The sequence below is a fragment of the Passer domesticus genome, chromosome 16 (assembly GCF_036417665.1).
Source record: "Passer domesticus isolate bPasDom1 chromosome 16, bPasDom1.hap1, whole genome shotgun sequence".
Lineage (NCBI taxonomy): Eukaryota > Metazoa > Chordata > Aves > Passeriformes > Passeridae > Passer > Passer domesticus.
The window spans coordinates 2,705,452-2,725,474 of NC_087489.1; the positions used below are offsets into that span (position 1 = coordinate 2,705,452).

Here is a 20,023-nt window from a genome sequence, read left to right on the forward strand (position 1 = left end):
CCCGGGTGAAGTCACAGCATTACTCACTTTCATGGCTGCCTCCCCCTCCTAAGGGGCAGCTGAGTAAGGATTTCTTCATTTGCCAAAGGAATTTCTCAAGTGGCAAGGAGAAGCGTGCTGAAGTGGTTCCCACAGGGATGATTTGCCTGGGCTCAGTCAAGGACTGGACCTGCTAAGACTGTTCCCCATGGGGCTGTAAATCTGAGGCACTCCTGGTCCATGAGTGAATACTGCACAGGCTGGGTGGGAAAGGGCATCTGAAGGTGCAGGGAAGGACAGTGACTGTTCCATGGCCACACACAGAGAAGTGTGGCCCAGAAGTGTTTGCTCAATACTTACAATTTCAACACTTTCATTTCCCTATACTTTCATGTGTTATAGGGAAAAAAAGTCTTCCTCTACAGTTTTACAAGAGGATTTCTGTTGTAAGATTAAGGTATCTCTTTACCTTTCTTATCTGGGACTTGATTTTTTTCTTTACTGATCTTGATGTGTTTAGGTTGTTTTTTTATATGCAGAGCAAAGCAGAAAGCTCAAGGGGACTTCACACCATGGGGCTGTCCCAAGGGCAGCAGGTTGCTTCCAGTGAGGAGGATGGGGAGGGAAAGGGGAAAAGAAGAGGTTCCTCCTGCCTCACCTGGCCCTGGGCACACAGATCTGCCCACCTGAGTCCCAGTTCTGACATGTCCTTGGAGCAAAGCCTTGAATTTCAGGAATTTCCAGAGCAGACTTTCTCCCCCCAGCCTGCCCAGCCCCACACTCTGAATCTCCTTTCAGCAGAGCCAGCAAAGGTTTTGCAGGCAGCTTCTGATCCCAGAAGTGATTCCTTCCAGCCCCATGACAGCTCTAAGTGCTTCAAACTGAGCAATTGCTGTTATTCACAAGAGGATCTGGAAATCACAGTGATTGTGCAGGATGTGAGAGGGACCTGCCAGCTGCAGGTCACGGTCCTTTCCTGCCAAAACCACTTGAACTCCAGCCCTTGTCACCAGACACATGCTCCTGGGACAGGGCACTGTTTTCACTGCATTTGCTGCTCTCTTATGGCTTAAGATGGGAGGCTTGAAAGAAACAGCTCTTTTTCAGGCTCAAACCTCCTCCTGGAATACTTGACTCCAACACTAAATAGACAGAAAAGCCACTCAATGGAAAAGAACTTTGTGTTGTCCCTGTAAATCTTTCATCCAATGCCCTCCCCATGCACCAGGAGAGATCTCAGGGTGTGATCTTTTGTGTGAGTGCTGCAGAGATTAGGAGGTATAAATGTCAGTCCATCCACAACTCCCTGTCACTCAGCTGAGCTGCTGCTCCAGGGAGAAATGGGAATTTTTCTTTTCAGTCCTCCACAAGGACCTGTTCCTATGAAAACCAGCAGTTCCTTGTGGATGGGGTGGGATCAGCCCCCAAAACTGGCTGGTTTGCTGTGTCCAAATCATGCCTGGGGATCCTCCAGTGCAAGGGAGACCAGCTCACAATTTAGACTTGGCCACAGGGAGATAAAATGAAAGAATCCAGTCTGACCTTGCCAAAAGGTGTGGGGAAAGTCCTCGTGTGTGTGTTCTGTCAGCCTGCCCTGAGCTGCTCCTGCAGGATGCTGTGGTTTCACTGTGGCTGGAGGGTTTGAAGGGAAGACTGGACGTGCCATGGTCTGGTTGACAAGGCAGTGTTGGATCACTCAATGATCTCAAAGGTCTTTTCCAGCTTCACTGACCCTGTGACTCAGGAGTCCTTGCCTTGCACACTGGGCTGTGCCCAAGGACCACAGCACAGCATGGAAGGTGCTGCCTGTGCTCCACAGGGCAGGGCCTTCCCAGGGACACGCTCTGGAGCAAAGCACACACCAGCCCCAGGTCAGAACAGCTTCAGGAGCCTGGAGAGCAGCTCCTAATAGCAGAACTCCTCTCCCTGGAACATCCTGCTTTTGGCAAGCCTGTCCATGCCATCCACACTGAAGCAGAGGCTGAACCTTGCTCGGAGCAATCCCAGGTTGTGGTTAACACTTGGTGGTGAGCAGAGAGGGAGCTCACATCTCATGGATGCTGCGTGCTCTGAGCTTTGTGAGCACCTGCACCCACAAGAAACAGGATCCTGGAGAATATCCCCTAATTTTCACTTTTTGATGTAGATTAAACAGTGGCTCAGGAGGTCATGTTTTGATCTCAGCATTAAAGCACTTCAGGAGAGACAGTTCCTGTTCAGGAAGAGTGAATTATTCGAGGACTATCACTGCCCAGCACATTTTTCTTCACTAATGCCACTTCATGGCTAGAAAGTCTCAATTGCAAGTCACATGTGTAAACATTGGAGCAGTCATTTATCCAGTGCACAATTTGTAGGGATGACAAGTCATTTAAATAGTGTGTGTAACGCAAAAAACCCCGCTACTGATTTAGTGGCTTTATTATTACACTGTCAGGAAAATTAATGTTCTATTTGCACAAAGCATCCATTCAGGCTCCCTATCTGCAGCAGCACAGAGGTTGGGACGAGGGCTGAGTGTCCTGAGGATGGAGAGCTGTGTGGTGTCCCAGCTCCCAGAGGAACTGGCCTTTCCCAGGATTGCCTGGCACTGGGAACAGCACATCCCAATTACCGACTGAGAAGGCCAACAGCAGAGTGACAGACAGCCCTAAGTGTGAACCCACAGGAATGACTCACCCAGCAGCTGGCTCCTTTCCAATCAAATGGTGGGAATTCTTTCTTTTGGTGGGCAGAGGTGCCTAAGGGAAAAGCACAGGAAGGAAAATATCAGCAACAAGCTCTGCAGACGCAGAAACAACTCGGCTGTGTTTTATAACAAGAGGAAGGAAGATGCTCTCCCACGTCTCCCTGCCTTGCTGCACTGTGTTTTCCAACAAGTTCAGTCGGATATAAATTGGCAGGAGAAGCAGAGGGCTGTTCCAAGGGGAACACGAGGCAGGAGTGGGAGCAGTGAGGCAGGAGTGATGTCCTGCTGCACCCCCAGGGCCCACTGAGAGCAGAGGGTCCAGCAGCCACACTGGGCTCAGCCAGTCTTGGGCTCATGGTGACAGATCCTGGATCCAGCTGGGAAGCCAGGCTGGGATCAGCAAGGCCAAGCCCAGGCTTAGCTGTGGTCAGGCCAGGATGGGAGCACAGCAGGTAGCTCCAGCAAGGGCCCTCCCAGCTCTTTCCCAACAGCCCAAAAGCAGGATACAGCTGCACCAGAGCTGGCTCAAAATCCCAGAATCCCAGAATCATTCTGGAAAAGAACTCCCAGACCATTGAGTCCACCCTGTGCCTGACCCCCACCTTGTTTCCAGTTCAGAGCTCTTGTCCAGTCATTCCTTGGACACCTCCAGAGATGGAGACTCCACCACCTCCCTGGGCAGCCCTTCCAATGATTAACAACCCTTTCCATGAAGAAATTCCCCCATAATTCCCTCCCCACCTTGTGGGGTGGTTTTTAGAGACAACTTTTGAACTCTTTTAATGCGGGTTCTTAATTTTCCATATGCTGGGGAGCTTGGGAGGAAATTAAGGGAGCCACAAGGAGCCTGTGCACCCCGAGAAGCTCATCCTCAGTTCTATTTAGAGTTCCCTACCTCTGCTTTCAGGAAGAGTGCATATCCCATGAGCCAGTTGTCTGGAAAATGCATGGCCAGGGGGTATAGACGGCTGTAAATATTCCCTGGTGTGATGGCAGCAACCTGGAGGAGGGAAAATAAACTGTCAGCTTGAGAAGTGAGAGAACAAAGCCGTTAATAAGAGTATCTAAACAGGCTCTGGAGCATGGAGCTGCACCAGGGAATGGATGCAGCATGGTGGGATCCATGGTGGGTTTTCCAGGGATCTCCCAGGGCAGCTGTCCTGGGTTGTAAGATATGGTTTGGGGCTGTGCATTCTGTCCCCATCTGTCAGAGCTGGGCAGTTCTCTGCTGTTCATGGGGCAGTTTGCTTCATCTCCCCCACAGCCAATCCTCCCTCCAGCAGATCTCTGCTGTCCATGGCCAGGGAGTGTCCCTGCAGGGCTGATCAAATTCCAGCATCCCATGGGGAGATGCTGTGCCCAGGGCAGGAGCCAAGCATTCCTACCTGGATCCAATCTGAGCCTGGAACAGCACAGCAGCCTTTGCCCCCTGCATTCCCAGAGGAGCAGCTTTCTCCTGCCCTGCATTGCCAGAGGGAGAGCAGGCCCATCTCCAGCAGCCCTGGAGCTGCAGAGGAAAACTGCAGCCTTGTGCAGGATCCCTGCTCCAGCAGAAGCACAGCTGGCACTGCAGGAGGGCTGAGCCCCCATGGGATGGGACTGTGCCACCACCCTGACACACAGGGGGACAGCTCCTAAACTGACTCTGGCAGTGGTTTGTTTTCTTTTTTTTGTACTATTGCATTTGTATTTTTATTTTTCCTAGTAAAGAACTGTTATTCCTGTTCCTATATGTTTGCCTGAGATGCCCTTAATTTCAAAATTATAATTCGGAGGAAGGTGTTGTTTGCATTTTCCATTTCAGGGGAGGCTCCTGCCTTCCTTAGCAGACACCTCTCTTTTCAAACCAAGACAGCAGCAGAGATTCCCAGCAGATCCCTTTGGGCAGGAGCCTCTGCAGAGTCCCTGTGGTGGTGGCTGGGCAGGCAGGGACCTCTCAGAGCAAAGCTGGGCCCTCATTGTATTCCCTGTGCTTCTTGCAAAGTGAGAAAGCACTTGAGGGATCCCAGAAGGCTCTCATGGAGATGTGTCCATTTAAACCAGCTGTGGCGAGATGGGCTGAGAAGAAAATGAAACACCGAAGGAGAACCAACTGTCAAAGCACTTTAACTGGTGAGGCAGCCAGATATTTATCCCTTTGGAGTTCTTCCTGACAGACCACAAGCAGAGGGAGGCAGACCAGCCTGACCGGGTTTGCCACGTCTCTTTTCATCTGCATTCTCATGAAGGCTGCCTTAATCATACGGGTTGTGTAAAGCAATTTATTCTGCCATTTTCGTTTAGTTCCCTGCAGGTTTTGAACCTTTTATAGAGCCTTGGGTGAAGCTGTTGAGCTCCTGGAGTTGTGAGGCACCAGAACAGGTTGTCCATGAATATGAGGGATGAACATTCCAGGAGGGTTTCAGAACACAGACGGACAAGGCTCTCGCTGACCTGGTCCAACCTTGAAGTTGCCTGCTTTGAATTTGTCTATGATTTCAAATTCTCTGTGCTACCATAAGACTAGAAAAGGGATGTTTTATTAAAAGCCAAAATGTTTATTCAGTCTCTTAAATCTGCACATTCAATAAAGGAGAAATGATTTCTTTTTATTTATAATAAAATTCTGAGGTTTCAGGACTCATCTGATGGAAACTTTGATGCTTTCTCTGCCTTTTTTTTTTTTTTTTTAGTGATAAGGCCTTGGCTTTGAAAACTAAAAAAACAAGAAATTATTAGTTAAAAAAGTGAGGGAAGTCCACTCCTGGTGACTTTTCCTTCTGGTTCTCTGAGGGATGTGTTGAAATTCCAAGCTGCTCTGGAAGCTGCAAGGAGCCACCACAGGAGTTCAGTTCTCCTGGAAATGCTCTCTGTGTGGGAGAGGAGAGAGGGAGGCATTTAAGGATAAGAAGAGTGAGGCAGGGGGAGCAGAGCTGCTCAGCAGTCAGATGGAGTTACTTTCTGCCAGCCCTGGATGCCCCACTGGGCTTTACCTGCTCCTGCTCCAGCATCAGCAGAGCTGCCTGTGCTGGATCAGCTGCCCTGCCCAGGGGAGGTGGGATGTGGGCCAAAAAGTGCTTTTAGGCGAGGCTGTGACCTACTGAAGGGATGGAGTGGAGTCACTGAGCTGTCCCTGCCCTGCTGTGTCCCCTCCTGGGGAGGAAGTGGGGTCCCTGCCTCCAGAGCCGAGGGGGTGAATCCCTGCTGGAGGCTGGGCAGGGCACTTGCAGTGGGAATGCTTCAAACACCAGGTCTGAGGGCTCAGGAAGGGGCAATTTTCCAGTGAAGATGGGCCAGGACAGATCTGGGTGTGGAATTTGGGATGACACCATAGTGAGTGATGGTGATCTGATTAACTGCACAAGCATGTTATTTCATTATTCAACATGAAATGAGTGGGGTTTCCTCTTCTGCATAGCACAGAAATTGAATAATTTCCATGGAATAAAAAAATTAACCAAGGAAAGTGTGATAACCAATTAAAGAAAATTGGGATGTGTGAAAGGAAAAAACTCCAAACCAATAAAATGGAGAGTCCATAGCTTAACACAACAGGGGATATGGAAATACTGCAGAAGGAAAGGTGGGAATGCAATTTCCAGACCCTTTGTTTTCACCTCTCTCCATGAAGAGTTCCTTGCAGCTGTGCTTGTTCCTGTCCCTGAAGGAAGGAACCTGAGGGATGAAACCCCAGCTTGTATCAGGGAGTGAGGAGAGCTGGCAGCTGGAAGGGAGCACAGTGGGACACGCTGTTAATTGTGGTGAATGACCCAAAGCAGAGCATGGAAAATCTGAAATGAACAATAGCCTTGACTGTGAGCCCAGTGACAATGGAAGGAACACAGGGAAAAGTTGTAGGAATAGCCTGGATGATCTTTTAGAGCAATGGGGAGGGGACAAGAAGGCTTGAGAGAGGATTCACAATGAAATCTGTCACCTGGAACTGGCTGGAAAGATCATCTCTGCATCTCTTTTTCTGAAAATGCAGTGCTTTAGAAGAGGCTTTAATTTGTATTTTCTTTATTTTGTGTTAATTTCCTTTGTTTTAAAGTACCCCTGGCTTTAGGCTTGTGCTGCTGTTCTTTGATTCAGCCTCAATCTGAGTGAAACCCAATGTCCTGTGGATGCTCCCCAAGAACTCCCCTTCATGCCAGTGGATCCACAGCAGCTCAGGTTCCTGCCAGGAGAACCTTTCTACCAATCTTTGGTGCAGTATCTGCACCTATGGAAGAAAATTCACTGCAATGAACCAAAAAGGGACCCAAAAAGGCATTGTGTGTCCCTGAAGGACAGGGTCATGGTTCTGGGTTATCCTTGGCAACTACTGCAGGGATAAATGGGCAGGAATTCTCTAACTCCATGTGAGACATTTTGGCTGGCTGGACACTGAGCTCTCTGTGTTGTTTGGTGACTCCTGAAATACATTCAGCACAGAGCAGGGTGGTTTTAAACTCACCCTGCACAGCACTTCTGTCCATCCACTTAAACCAGCAGTGCCACTAACTGTAGTAAATGTATTTATTTTCCTGCTCTATCTTGTTAAACCCCTGTTCTTCTCTGCTGCTGCACATCAGAGATGTTAACTCAGAGCTAACCTGGTAAAGCTGGAGAGCTGGGCCCAGGGGAGAGCGAGGGAGAGGCTGCTGGGGAGGCATCCAGCAGCTGAAGCAGAAAAAATGTGACTTTATAAATCCTTCATCCCCTCCATCTTTCCAGAAACATTTCTCAGCAGCTTCCTTATGGAAAATTAAACTCTACTCTGGTTGTGCTTCACTCTAACTTCTGTGCTTTAAAACATCCTCGCTCTGTCATTTCTTTGGAGCAGCAGGGCTCGCCTTGGCTTCTCAGTTTGCCAGGTCTCAGAGCAAAATTAAAGTAAGGAAAGCATCTCAGAGGATGTGGCCTGAAGGGCACGAGGGTGGGGAAACATCAGAAAATGAGTCAGGAGCTTCTGGGACATCACATGTCATCAGGAGGAGCAGAGCACTGCTGGGAGCCCCTCTCCCTGTGAGGCTGCCTGGGAACCACACAGGGGCTGGGCTGGGCTTGTGCAGAGCCCTGCAGCCCCCCTGTCCCTGTGTGCTGGGGGAGCTGCCCATCCCCGTGTCTGGAACACCCTCAGGAGGCTGGAGATGGCTTCTCCTGGTGTTCCCCCTGCTGGAGCTGCTCTGGGACCATCTCTGTGTGTTTGTGCTGCCCCTGACCCTCTGCTACCCTGGCTGTGCCCATCTGGCATCAGGAAAGGAAGGCCAGAGCTGGCACAAGGATTTATAACCCTGTACCAAAAGCTTCTGTGAGGTTTCCCAGAAATCCCAAATCCCCTGGGCAGGGACCCTCAGCTGGGAGTTATGATCATGGGACACTGGTATAAAATGTGGGGTTCAGTGGACACCAAAGTTGCAATTAAAGAGTCAGTGGTTCTGGAGAGGCACTTTGAGACCACACAGGTATGAGCTTTGTCCTGGAGAATTATCCAAGAGCATAGAATCAGGGAATCAGGGAATCCAGAATGGTTTGAGCTGGAAGGGCCCTTCCAAATCCTGAGGTTCCAGCCCCTTGCCATGCTGTCTTGGTTTGAAAAGCCAGGTGTCTGATAAGGAAGGCAGGAGCCTCCCCTGAAATGGAAAATGCAAACCCCCTCCCTCTGAATTATAATTTTGAAATTAAGGGGCTCTCGGGCAAACATATAAGAACAGGAATAACAGTTCTTTACTAGGAAAATTAAAAATACAAACACAATAGTACAAAACAAACCAGAGTCTCTGCCAGAGTCAGCAGAGGCGCTGTCCCCCTGTGGGTCAGGGTGGTGGCACAGCCCCATCCCATGGGGGCTCAGCCCTCCTGCAGTGCCAGCTGTGCTTCTGCTGGAGCAGGGATCCTGCACAAGGCTGCAGTTTTCCTCTGCAGCTCCAGGGCTGCTGGAGATGGGCCTGCTCTTCCTCTGGCAATGCAGGGCAGGAGAAAGCTGCTCCTCTGGGAATGCAGGGGGCAAAGGCTGCTGTGCTGTTCCAGGCTCAGATTGGATCCAGGTAGGAATGCTTGGCTCCTGCCCTGGGCACAGCATCTCCCCATGGGATGCTGGAATTTGATCAGCCCTGCAGGGACACTCCCTGGCCATGGACAGCAGAGATCTGCTGGAGGGAGGATTGGCTGTGGGAGAGATGAAGCAAACTGCCCCATGAACAGCAGAGAACTGCCCAGCTCTGACAGATGGGGACAGAATGCACAGCCCAGCCACATCTGCCAACCTCAGACATGGGCAGCACTCCTTAAAGCATCCACCATCCCAGAGCAGGAGCATCCTGCACATGAAATGGGGCAGAAAGAGAAATGAACTGAGCTTGCCTTGTTCAGGGCATTTCCAGGAGAACGTCAGGGAACAGGTCCCTTTCAGCTCCCAATAAAGCCCTGCCAGGCCCCAGAGAGTCACAAAAAGATCCTAAGAGGATAAGACACAAAGAGAACACAAATGCAAGGTGTGGGCAGGCTTGGCCTTTGACAGAGCCTGAGGACAGGCAGAGCTGTGCATGGGTGGAGGAAAGCATCCATGGGGAAAATCACAGCCCCAGCAGAGCTGTGGCAATCCCTGTGAGCCTCCTGCTTGGCTTTAGTCACCAGGGAAAGGAACAGTCAGCCATGGCACCTTTCAGGATCACTTCCTAGCCCACACTGGGGGTACCAAAGGAATCCCTGCTGAGTGATTTCATGTCTAACAGAAGCTGCAGACCCTGATCTCTCCCCAGGCTGGAGATGAGCAGTGATGAGCTCCTTGGTGAGGAGCTGGAGTGTGACACTGGGGACGCCAGGATGGCTTTGCATCCCCCTCACCCTCGATGGGCTGCTCCTCCTGATTTGCTGTGACTTCTCATGTATTTTTGGAGAGAAGTGAATGACAGACTATGAGAGACCATCATTTCCCTCCCTGCTTTACAGAGCTCAGTTTATCCTCCCAGTCAGCTTTATTTAAGGAGCCCAAGGTGCGGGGAAAGCTGTTCCCAAAGGGTTGGGATGCTCTGCATTTGATTTTCAAATCTTGTTCTTGTCGTTGGCCAACAGCTATAAATAGGTGGCACTGCCAAGTCTGGCATCAAATCCAACACATTTGAGGGAACCAGAATAAAAGCAGTTTTACCTGCAGATTTTGATGTCCTTTGTTCCCAGGTGACAGCCCCCTCTCCTGCCATTGCTGGTGCAGAGCATTTCAGAAGTTACCTGCTCTTACCCCACCTCGGGGAGCTTTGCTCATGCACCTCATCACAGGGACAGTGTTCAGAGTGAAATTCCCTCTGGTCCTTTCCAGATCTCAGGGGAAAGGAATTTCAGATTTTTTACTTGCTCTCACCAAGAGCTGAACATGGGAGGGCAGGTCTGTGAGTGCTGTAGTCTCCTATTTCCCTTGGCTTCAATGAAGCCTTGATGATTTATGGATTTATGGTTCCCCCCCAGCATTCTGAGAGTCCAGGAGGAAGATGCAGGGCCCTTCTGCCTTCAGATTCTTGAGAATTGTTTAGGTTGGACAGGACCTTCAAGACCACAGAGTCCAAACCATTCCCCCATTCCTGCAAAGCCACTAAATCATGTCCCCAAGTGCCATATCCACAGGGCTTTTAAACTCCTCCAGGGTATAGTTGCTTCAAAGCTTGAATTAGAAATTTTCTCCCGTGATGGACACTTCATTAAATCAAAAACATTTTGTAAAACACAGCAGTGTTCTCTGAAATGCTCCTCCTGGAGCAGGTTTCTTGTCTTCATCGTGTGGATGAAGTGACAGTGTCACAATATTTATCTGTTTCTCAGCTTGTTTTGCTGGTGACATTGCTGCTGAAGAGTGCTCTTGTCACTCCTGAGAAATTCTCAGTGTGTTTGCAGTGACTACAGGAGGAAACTCCCATGGATCCCCACAGGAACTGACTGGAGGATCGCTGAGCTGATCAAATAAAACCAACTTCTGCATTTGTGGGTGTGGGAGAACGGGGGAGTTCTGCTTCAGCAGGCTCCCCAAAGGGCAGGGGACATGGCAGAGGGGTGACTGGGAATGGGGTGTGGGCACTGGCCCAGCCTCCTGCACCTGCCCAGCACTGCTCCTGCTCAGCTTCATCCTCACACTCCTCATCCTCACACACTCCTCCTCCTTACACACTCCTCATCCTCACACTTCTCATCCTCACACACTCCTCATCCTCACACACTCCTCCTTCCCTACCCACTCCTCATTCCTTGCAGGACTGTGTCTGCTCAGAAAAATCAGCCTTTGTCACATTCACCAGCTGGTTTTTATATCATACCTTCTCTGAAATAATATAACTATTACAAAATAATGTAATTACACCCTTCCACCCCAATTTCATCAGCCAGCTCAGTGCACTGTGGTTGCCTTTAATTTATTTTCCTAGCAATTAAAATGTGTAGCTACTTCTGCCAGCTCCTTAAATACAATACCACTTTAGAAATTTCTACCAAGAATATAATTTGGTTTGTGCTAAGCAGATGAACTTCTTGATTACTGAATTCTGCAAAAGGCCACATCTTCCCTGTTATATTTTTTAATTACTCTTTTGCAGTTTTCCTCATGTAGAACGTTTTGTGTTGCGCAAGTTTATAGTTTCCTAAATGCTCTTTTTGTTTAGGTTTTCCTCCAGAAAAGGATGAGAAGACATCTCATAAAAGAACCAGAATGGTTTGGGTTGGAAGGGACCTTAGAGCTCATTTCATTCCACCCCTGCCATGGCAGGGACACCTTCCACTCTCCCAGGTTGTTCCAAGCCCTGTGCAGCCTGGCCTTGGGCACTGCCAGGGATCCAGGGGCAGCCCCAGCTGTGCCAGGGCCTGCCCACCCTCACAGGGATGAATCCCTTCCTAATATTCATTATAAACCTCTCCTGTTTTACACCTCTGTACCAGCTAATTCAAAGGAGAACAAAAGAACATTCCTGGGCTGCAATTTTTGGGATACTTTCCAAGTAAGCTGACCAGGAAAGGGAAGAAATTTAGGACACGAATTATTGTTAGAGTGTCTCTCTAGGCTTGGGTGATTATTTCAGAAGGAAGAAATAAGGAAATAAAAGGTGTTTTTCTCGTAATTCAGAGGCTGGGAGAAATAGCAGTGATCCTCAGGCTTTCCCTGCCCCAGCCTCCCTGTGTGGGAAGGGCAGCTGGCTGCAATCTGTGCTGTCCTCACGCCCTTCACAGCCTGCCATCCCCCCTGATGGACCCTCACACTTAACTCAGCCCCACTCCTGGGGCTGCTGGAGCACACGTGTGACCTCCCCCCTCTGGGAGGGTGCCACAAAATACCTGGGAAGGTCCTCCAGCCTCCAGGTGGTGAGGTAGGAGTAGGTAGAGCAGGAGTTATATTCTGTTCCCTTTCAGTTCTTCTATTCACTCGTTTTTCTTTCCTCCAGTGGGTAATGGGAGAAGAGAATGGATTTTTGTTAGCTGAAGATTGATTTCAGTGGTAAGTCATTCAGCATCACCAAAGAAATGGGTCTGGGATCCCAAATGGTATCTTCAGATGGAGAGAGATGTATTTCCCACGTATGGAATATTTTCCACATATATCCCTACCCAGAAAACATATTTGTATGGGGAATATGCATTGCTGAGCATCGACTTATGCATCAGTGTGAAGGTGTTGTTATCACTGCAGGAGGAGTTCAGGGATCCTGTGCAGCCTGAAACGTCCTGGCCCTGCTGCACCAGGCACCAGAACACATTTTCTAGGCTTTTTTCCCTCTTGTGTTCCCAGTTTGGCCTTGTCCTTTGGATGTTCATGGGAAAACTTGTTCTGCTGTTGAAAAAAAATGGTGTAGTCACTCAAACGATGCTGTGAATACAGAAGTAAAATCCCAACCAGATTAAATTTGTCCTGTAAGCTACAGGGGTGGGAGAGGAGGGGGAATAGAGGAGCAGGGGAGGTTTGGGGCTTGAAGGAAAGGATTTGAAAAGCCATGGATGTGTTTGCGATCTCTGTCAGCCTCCAGCGTGGCTCTCCTTGGGAAAAACCTGGATCTGTGTCCCTGTGCCTACTCCTGGTGCCTTTCCAGAGAGGCCACAACTGCTCCAGTGTGTTCACCTGGGCTGAAACCCTGTGTGTGAAATGCCTGACTGATGAGGCTCCATAAAACCTGTGATCTTTGCAGTGAGTCATGAATCATTCGTCTTCATCTGTCCCTACAAGGCACACGAGTTCTTTAGAAACCAGCACAAATTGAGCAATAACAGCTAATAAAAAATGTATTCCTGAAGAAAAATAGTTTCTAAAAATGTAGTCACAGGACACATTTGTTGAATCCAAATGAGAGGTAAACACAAACTCCGCTGTCTGCATTCTGTCCTCAGATAAAATGAGGAGGAAGGAGTTTTCTTTTTTGAGTGCATATTATTCTCAAATGCATGCACAAGCACATGGAGCTGCGATCCTGCTCCTTTCATCCTCGTGCTCTTCAAGGAAGGGCTCTTAGACATTTTCATTTCAGCAGATCAAATAGCAGAGATTTCCCCTTTATCTCTTGCCTTCCTTCTCCCCCCTCCTGTTCCCCATTCCAAATCCAGCCTGGCCTGGAGCAAGGCTGAGCTGAAAGTGCTTGGGCTGCGTGGGGTGAGCCTGGCCCAGGGCCTGGGAATCAAGGGTTTAAAGAAACTGAGAGAGTTAAAAGTCCAGCTAGATTTAGTTAGGGGGGATAGAAACAATTAAGAGTATAGCAAGAAGAGTAGAGATAGTAAGGGAGAGTTAATTATTAGCAGATGGACTAGTTAAGGCTAAGATATAAATCAGATATTTGCCATTACTGTGTTTAAAGAAGCAGGATGGGAGGTGGATCTGATTGTGAAAAAGAAGAGGCCTGTGGCTGCACCTGGGGAATGAACCTTGAGCTACAGCCAAGGGGCCAAAGCTGCCACCAAGGCAAAGGTAAAGGGTCACTGTGACCTCAGGAGACCAAAGACCCATTTCACCATTTCAGACCCACAGACCCATTTCAGACCCATTTGAGGTGAAGAACTGCACAAGTGTGGAGGAACTTTGGACTCTATTTAAATACATTTGAATATGAAACAGGAGTGGGTGGGGTTAGGTAATGAATATGTATTAGGCATTTTGGGAATTATATGTAAGACTTTTTTAGATAAATAGAGAGTTTGAACCTGTGACTCTTTGCACATGCCTTTGGAAATGATTCCATTTGTGCCCATGCTGTAATAAACATTCCACTTTTCAACTTGAATTAGCTGAAGACTCCTCTGTCCGTGCTTCACCTGTGCAGGGGTGGAGGGTCAGCCAGCACAGGGGGTGCCCAAGGCTGCACAGTGGGAATCCGTGTCTGGATGTCTTTAACAGCCCTGGACAAGAGCTCCTGCTGGCCTGGATCAGCTCCGGGGTGTCTGGCAGGGCTGGACACTGTGCTGGCACGGCTGGGGCACCTCCAGGCCGGGCTGGTTTTGGGGCCCTCAGGAAAAGAATGAAGACCTTGAAGGGATGGAGTGTGGTCAGGGAAGGGGTTGGAGCACCAGGAGCAGCTGAGGGAGCTGGGAAGGGGCTCAGCCTGGAGAAAAGGAGGCTCAGGGGGCCCTTGTGGCTCTGCACAGCTCCTGACAGGAGGGGACAGCCGGGGGGTCGGGCTGTGCTCCAGGGAATGGGACAGGAGGAGAGGGAACGGCCTCAGGCTGGGCCAGGGGACATTCAGGTTGGATTTCTGGAAGGATTTCTTCATGGAAAGGGTGGCCAGGCACTGGAAGGGAGGTAGTGGAGTCCCCATCCCTGGAGGTGTCCAAGGAAGGACTGGATGTGGCACTCAGGGCTCTGGGCTGGGCCAGGGGAGGTTTAGACTGGATATTAGGGAACCTCTTCATGGAAAGGGGTATCCATCCCTGGAACAGCTGCCCAGAGAGGTGGTGGAGTCCCCATCCTGGGAGGAATTGAGGAGCTGTGTGGATGTGGCACTTGGGAACATGGGTTAATGGTGGCCTTGGCAGTGCTGGGACAATGGCTGGGCTCGATGCTCTTAGAATTCTTTTCCCACCTGAACAACTCCATGATTCCCAAAGGCATTGTGAGAACCTTTGCCTGCACACACAGCACTGTGACAATTCCTGAGATGTGGAAATCCAATCCTGGAATTGGATTTCCACATCTCCTGAGGCCTGGCCTCTCAGCAGAGCTGTTGGCTGAGCTCAAGGGGATGTTCCAGCAGATGAATCCTGCCCAACACGGCCAAGAGCTGCAGGGATGGACCAGGAGCCTGAGAAATGTGCACAAGTCACCTCAGGGCAGTGTTGCAGCAGCACATCCCTGAACTGGTAATAATTAGCATTGACTCCATGATTCACAGAAGGCAGATCAATCTCTTTATTATTTTATCATTATTAACAAACCCATTGCTTTTATAGACAGTTACAGTTATTGTACACAGTTACAATACAAGGACCTAACTGGTCCTTGAAATCCAAACACCATCACCATTGGACAACTAAGAAATCACCCTTTGGTAAACAAATCTCCATAACACCTTCCACATTTGCACAACACCAGGTGCAGCAGGTTAAGATAAGAATTGTTTCTCACTCTTTTCTCTGATGTTCTCACAGCCTTCCCCAGGACAGTGCCTGGGAAAGTTGTGTTTTCTCTCTGTGGCCAGAGAGCTGCTGCCACAGGGCAGGAGTGGTCTCACCAAGATTTCATCAGCTAAATGGGACTGCTCAGCTCCTTCTAGCAAGTCATTCCCCTGAGACATCAGTGGAGCCATCTCCAGCATCTGCCACAGTCCCTGCACAGGAAAGTTTCTCTAGTGGGTCATGGAGAGTCCACCCAGAATCTCGACTGCCTCCTGAAGGCTTTAATTTTCCCTGTGGACAAGGACAAATCCCCTGGCACATGCTGCTGTGAGAGCAGGGCGTGCTGCCTGGGCACTGAGCCGTGTGCTGCTCAGCACAGGAGGCAATTCTAATTATGGGCCTATTGTTGAAAGGAAAGAGAAATTCCTTGCGTGGAATAATAATCTTTACGAAGGTTTGAATACAATCTCAGCATTTCCCGTGTTTTGACTTTGATGTTGTCCTCACAAATGGAGCTTTTCTGCCATCTAATTTTAAAGTTCCAGCATTTCTCAAACCTTGCCTAAGTACTAATTCTAGGTTGCATCCCAAGCCCAAATTTAGCAAAATCAGAGGAACTTCGGGCTGGATTGCATCATTGTAAGGTTTATAGAAGAATTTATTCATAAAGTACTGTTATAATGAAAGAATGTATTAACAGTAGATTAAGCACAGTGTCAAACAGGAGCTGTTTCAAAATCCAGATGAGGAGGTGGCAGAGGATGCTGAGACTCCTGTGGCTTTGTGCTCTCTGGGGATGTTTCTCACGTTACCTTAATTTAATGCAGGGAGAGGGTCTGATTGCTGAACCTCAGCCAAAATCTTGATGCTCAGTGTCCCAGTGCCTCCAGCACAGAGTGGGCAATCTGGGTTTGGATGGCATCAAAGCAAGCCTGATGGGATGGGGACCCCCTGGCTGGAGGAGGAGCTGGGCTGGATAAACCCCCATGGATTTCTGTCTGTGTCTTTATTTCAGGTGTGGATCCAGCTGCTGCCTCCTCAGGAGGCTTTGAGTGTTTAGAAAGCAGTTTATGATGTTCCCAGGGACTTTGGGAATAAAACCACTCCTGCCCTGTAAGGCTGAAGGGCTATAAAGCAGAGAGCTCCAGATAAGGAAATATGACTGTCCTTTCTTATCTCCACTCGTCCTAACAGGTGTCCTTGGGCTTGTAAATCTGTGTGAGTGGAAGGGAAGAACAGTCTGAGGTATCTTTAACCTTATCACAAATCTTTCTCTGTGTGGAAAGATTGACAAGTCCACTGATAAACCCTGAATTGTGGCCAGGGTCCCTTTTCCCACTGAGTCAGTTCCTCTGGCAAATGCAGCTGCTTTCCCTTGGGCTGTGTGTGCTGCCTGTCCTGGGTCACAGTCCATGTCCCTGAAATAAAAATCAGGCAGATTTATGCAGCGAAATGCCCAATTCCTCAAAAGTTTGTAATTCCACAAAGGATAATTTGTGTGCCCGTGCCATTACAATTGTTACAGCTTTATTGCAGCCAGGCCAAAAAGTGTCTCAGCAATGAGGTGAAATTCTCCTTGTTTGTGGGAGGAATGAATTGTTCCATGTGTAGCCACGAGACCCTCATTCATTGCAGGGCTTTGTGCCTGTGGATATATGGGCTAATCATGTTTCTGCAGAGGAGGAGCTGGGGCTCATCGTGTGAATGACTGGAGACAGAATTGCTGAGTTCACCCCTCTCTGCTCCTGCTGAAAGGGGATTTGGGTTTGAATAGGGCCTTTCTTATTATATTATCCTAATTTTTTTCTGTGCACCATTCTCCATGAAAATGAGGATTTCCTCTCTCATCCCACCGTGTTGTCATGGAAATTGCCTTTTGCCTTTTTTCTCTTCTCTCTCTCTCTCTCTCTCTTTTTTTTTTTTTTTTTTTTTTTTTTTTTTTTTTTTTAGGAATCCTGTAGAAAAAAAGTGCTTTGCCTCGCTGGCAGCTCACAGCCAAAACAGTTCTGAGGAGCTGCTGCAAGCTGGGACAGGTCCCAGCTCTGCTTCTGGCACTGCATTTAGTACCTCCAGCTTCCCCAGGGATCAGGAACTCATCCTGGCTTTTCTGCTCACTGCCCTTCTGGAGGAAAATCCCAAATACCTGCAGAGCCCTGGTCAGGCTGGTTTCTACCCTGCATTCCCAGCCACACTCCAGAGCCACCTGGGATCACAGGGATGCCTTTTCCTGGATCTGGGTATTGCCCTTGCTGCAGCCCTGTGCCAGCTGGGCACCAAACTTCCCCAGTGTGGGAGTGAGAGATTATCCAAAGCTTTGATTACTTGGGAAATCTTTGGTGCAAGCAGCTTTTCAGTGCCAGGGGTCAGCAGCCTCAAAATCCTTAGGCAAGGCTCAAACTCTGCCACCCAGCCTGGAGTGCAGCTGAGGGTGATGCTTTGGTCACAGGAGGCATCCAGGGGAGGCCTCTCTGAAAAGCCAAAGTTTCATCTTCCCACATCCCACAATTCTTTTATTTGCTGGTGAATGGGGGAAAAAAGTTCCAATTCCAGGGCGTGTCCTTACCATTGGATGTTTGGGTGTGCTCTGAGTTTCCTTTGGCTTGCAGGACGAGCTCTAACTCTGGGGAAGAAAGAAATAAATGTGTGTGAGTTCTCGTCATGCTGTGTTTCAGATGTTAGGAAACAAAGAGGTGAAATGTGGACTGAGGGGGAAGGGAGGTCAATGACAAGTCTGGGCACTGGATGACCCTGGGGGGGTTTTATTTAGGATTTAATAGCTCTTAATGAGGACTGAGTTCCCACACACCTACCCTGGAAGTTGGCAAAGTGTCCCTAATTTTCCTGTGTTCATTGGATACATTTTCTCCTTTTCACAAGAACCAAATGAGGCTTTCTATGCAAAGGTGAAGAGTGGAGGGAAGCAGAGAAACAGATCACAAAGCCCAGCACCTACATGAGAAGCAGGCACTGGGTAGTGTCACCTCCTAGGGGTGGCTGCTGAGCCAGGCTGGGCTTTAGTGCTCTGCTGTCACCTCCCCTCCCAGTTTAAGTGAACCAAACCCCACAGGACAGTGAGGTCTCCTGGCTGGGCCATGGGTTTGTGGCTGCTCCTCACGCCCTGGGCCAGTTCTGGCAGCCCTGCTTGCAGGTCCTTATTTTAGCTCTGGGAGGAGATGTGTGACCTGGAGAGTTCAACATCCTCCCAGCTCACACCTCCCCTTGCAGAGGTGTGTGAGCTGGGTTAGAGTTAGGGTTAGGATAAATGCCAAGGCACTGAAAAACCTTTCAGAGGTTTTTCCCCTGCGTGCACAAAGCTCTTATTCCAAGTCCTTTGTATTCCTGTGCTTCTCAGGCTCTGATTTTCTCCCCCTGCTCTTGGGAACTGGTGTGGTTCTCATCAAGTGTCCTCATTAGGACCCTCCACACCCAGAGGCTCCTGCTGGGATGAGGGGGAGGTTGGGCATTGATTTCATTTGGTGCTGGCTCTTTTTGTGTAGAAGCCCTCCTTGGAATGAGTCAGGAGACAGCAAACGAGGAAACACTCTCTGAGGTTCATAGGATCAGTGACGGATCCCAGAATGGTCTGGGTAGGGAAGAACCTTAAAGCTCATCCCATTCCACTCCTTCCACACCTTCCAGTATCCCAGGGTGCTCAGAGCTCCATCCAGCCTGGCCTTGGACACTGCCAGAGATCCAGGGGCAGCCACAAGTTTCCAGTTTTTCAGCAAGAAAGACCCTGACAGGATGAGCTGTTGTGTTTTTCTTTGAAGCACTTCTGGCTCCATGTCTCAGTGTGAGAAAATGGGTTCCCATTCCTGTGCTCCCAAAGCTGAACAGAACACTGAACAGAAGCACAGCTGGAGCACAGCTGGGATGGGGAGCAGCTGAGGGAGCTGGGAAAGGGCTCAGCCTGGAGAAAAGGAGGCTCAGGGGGGCCCTTGTGGCTCTGCACAGCTCCTGCCAGGAGGGGACAGCCAGGGGGTCGGGCTGTGCTCCAGGGAATGGGACAGGAGGAGAGGGAACGGCCTCAAACTTGACCAGTGAAGGTTTAGACTGGCTATAAGGAATTTTTTTTCCCTGAAAGGCTGGTCAGGCACTGACACAGCTGCCCAGGGCAGTGGTGAAGTCACTGTCCTTGGAAGTGTTCCAAAAACATGGATGTGGCACTTGGGGACAAGGTTTAGGGGAGGTCCTGGCAGTGCTGGGTTAGGGGCTGGACTCTCAGAAGGTTTTTCCCACCTCAGGGATCCCAGCATTCTCTGATGGTGCAGGACATTCTCATTGCTTTAACCATATTTTGTTGCTCTCATCTCACCAGCACAGGGACCTGCTGTAAAAGACCAAGAGCAGCTCTTCTACAGGAAAAGAACATTTCAGGCAAGTCCTTTTTTCTAAGGTGAATGTTGAAAATCCTCTGCAGGATGCTTCAGTTCCCCAAACCCTGCACCAAATACCAGTGGAGGCTTTCCAGGGAAATATCTGGAGATAGAAACTGAAGGAGATGTGCAGAGGGCCCCCATCCTAAACCAGTTATACATGAAGATGCTCTTTAATTCAGTGCAGGTAATTAGTGTAATTGAGCAGGAAAGTGCCCTAACTGCTCTGCACAAACCCCCACGTGGGTGTGTAACTTGTTCTTGCAGTTATTAGGTGAATTCACATCACCTCCTTTGCTTTTCCAGGCAAGAAAACCCTGGAGATTATAGGAAGGGGCACAGATTTAAAGGGACAATCAAGAAATACATGAGCTGTAGATTAAAGACAAAACTGCTTTTCAGCAGCTTTGCTGATGGATAAACTGGAATAAAGCAATTAAATTAAAGGGAC

The 20,023-nt window shown here is 49.2% G+C and overlaps 1 long non-coding RNA gene across 4 annotated transcripts in view; it reads left to right on the forward strand.

Moving 5' to 3' along the window:
- Window positions 1–20,023, forward strand: part of LOC135282153 (uncharacterized) — a 64,626-nt gene that overhangs the window by 7,832 nt on the left and 36,771 nt on the right. For 3 of the 4 annotated variants that reach the window (XR_010348463.1, XR_010348461.1, XR_010348464.1), the window contains exon 3: window positions 12,049–12,101. The exons of the other annotated variant lie outside the window; for it this stretch is intronic. This is a non-coding gene — a long non-coding RNA (uncharacterized LOC135282153). The remainder of the gene's footprint in view (window positions 1–12,048; window positions 12,102–20,023) is intronic. 4 annotated transcript variants of the gene reach the window in all.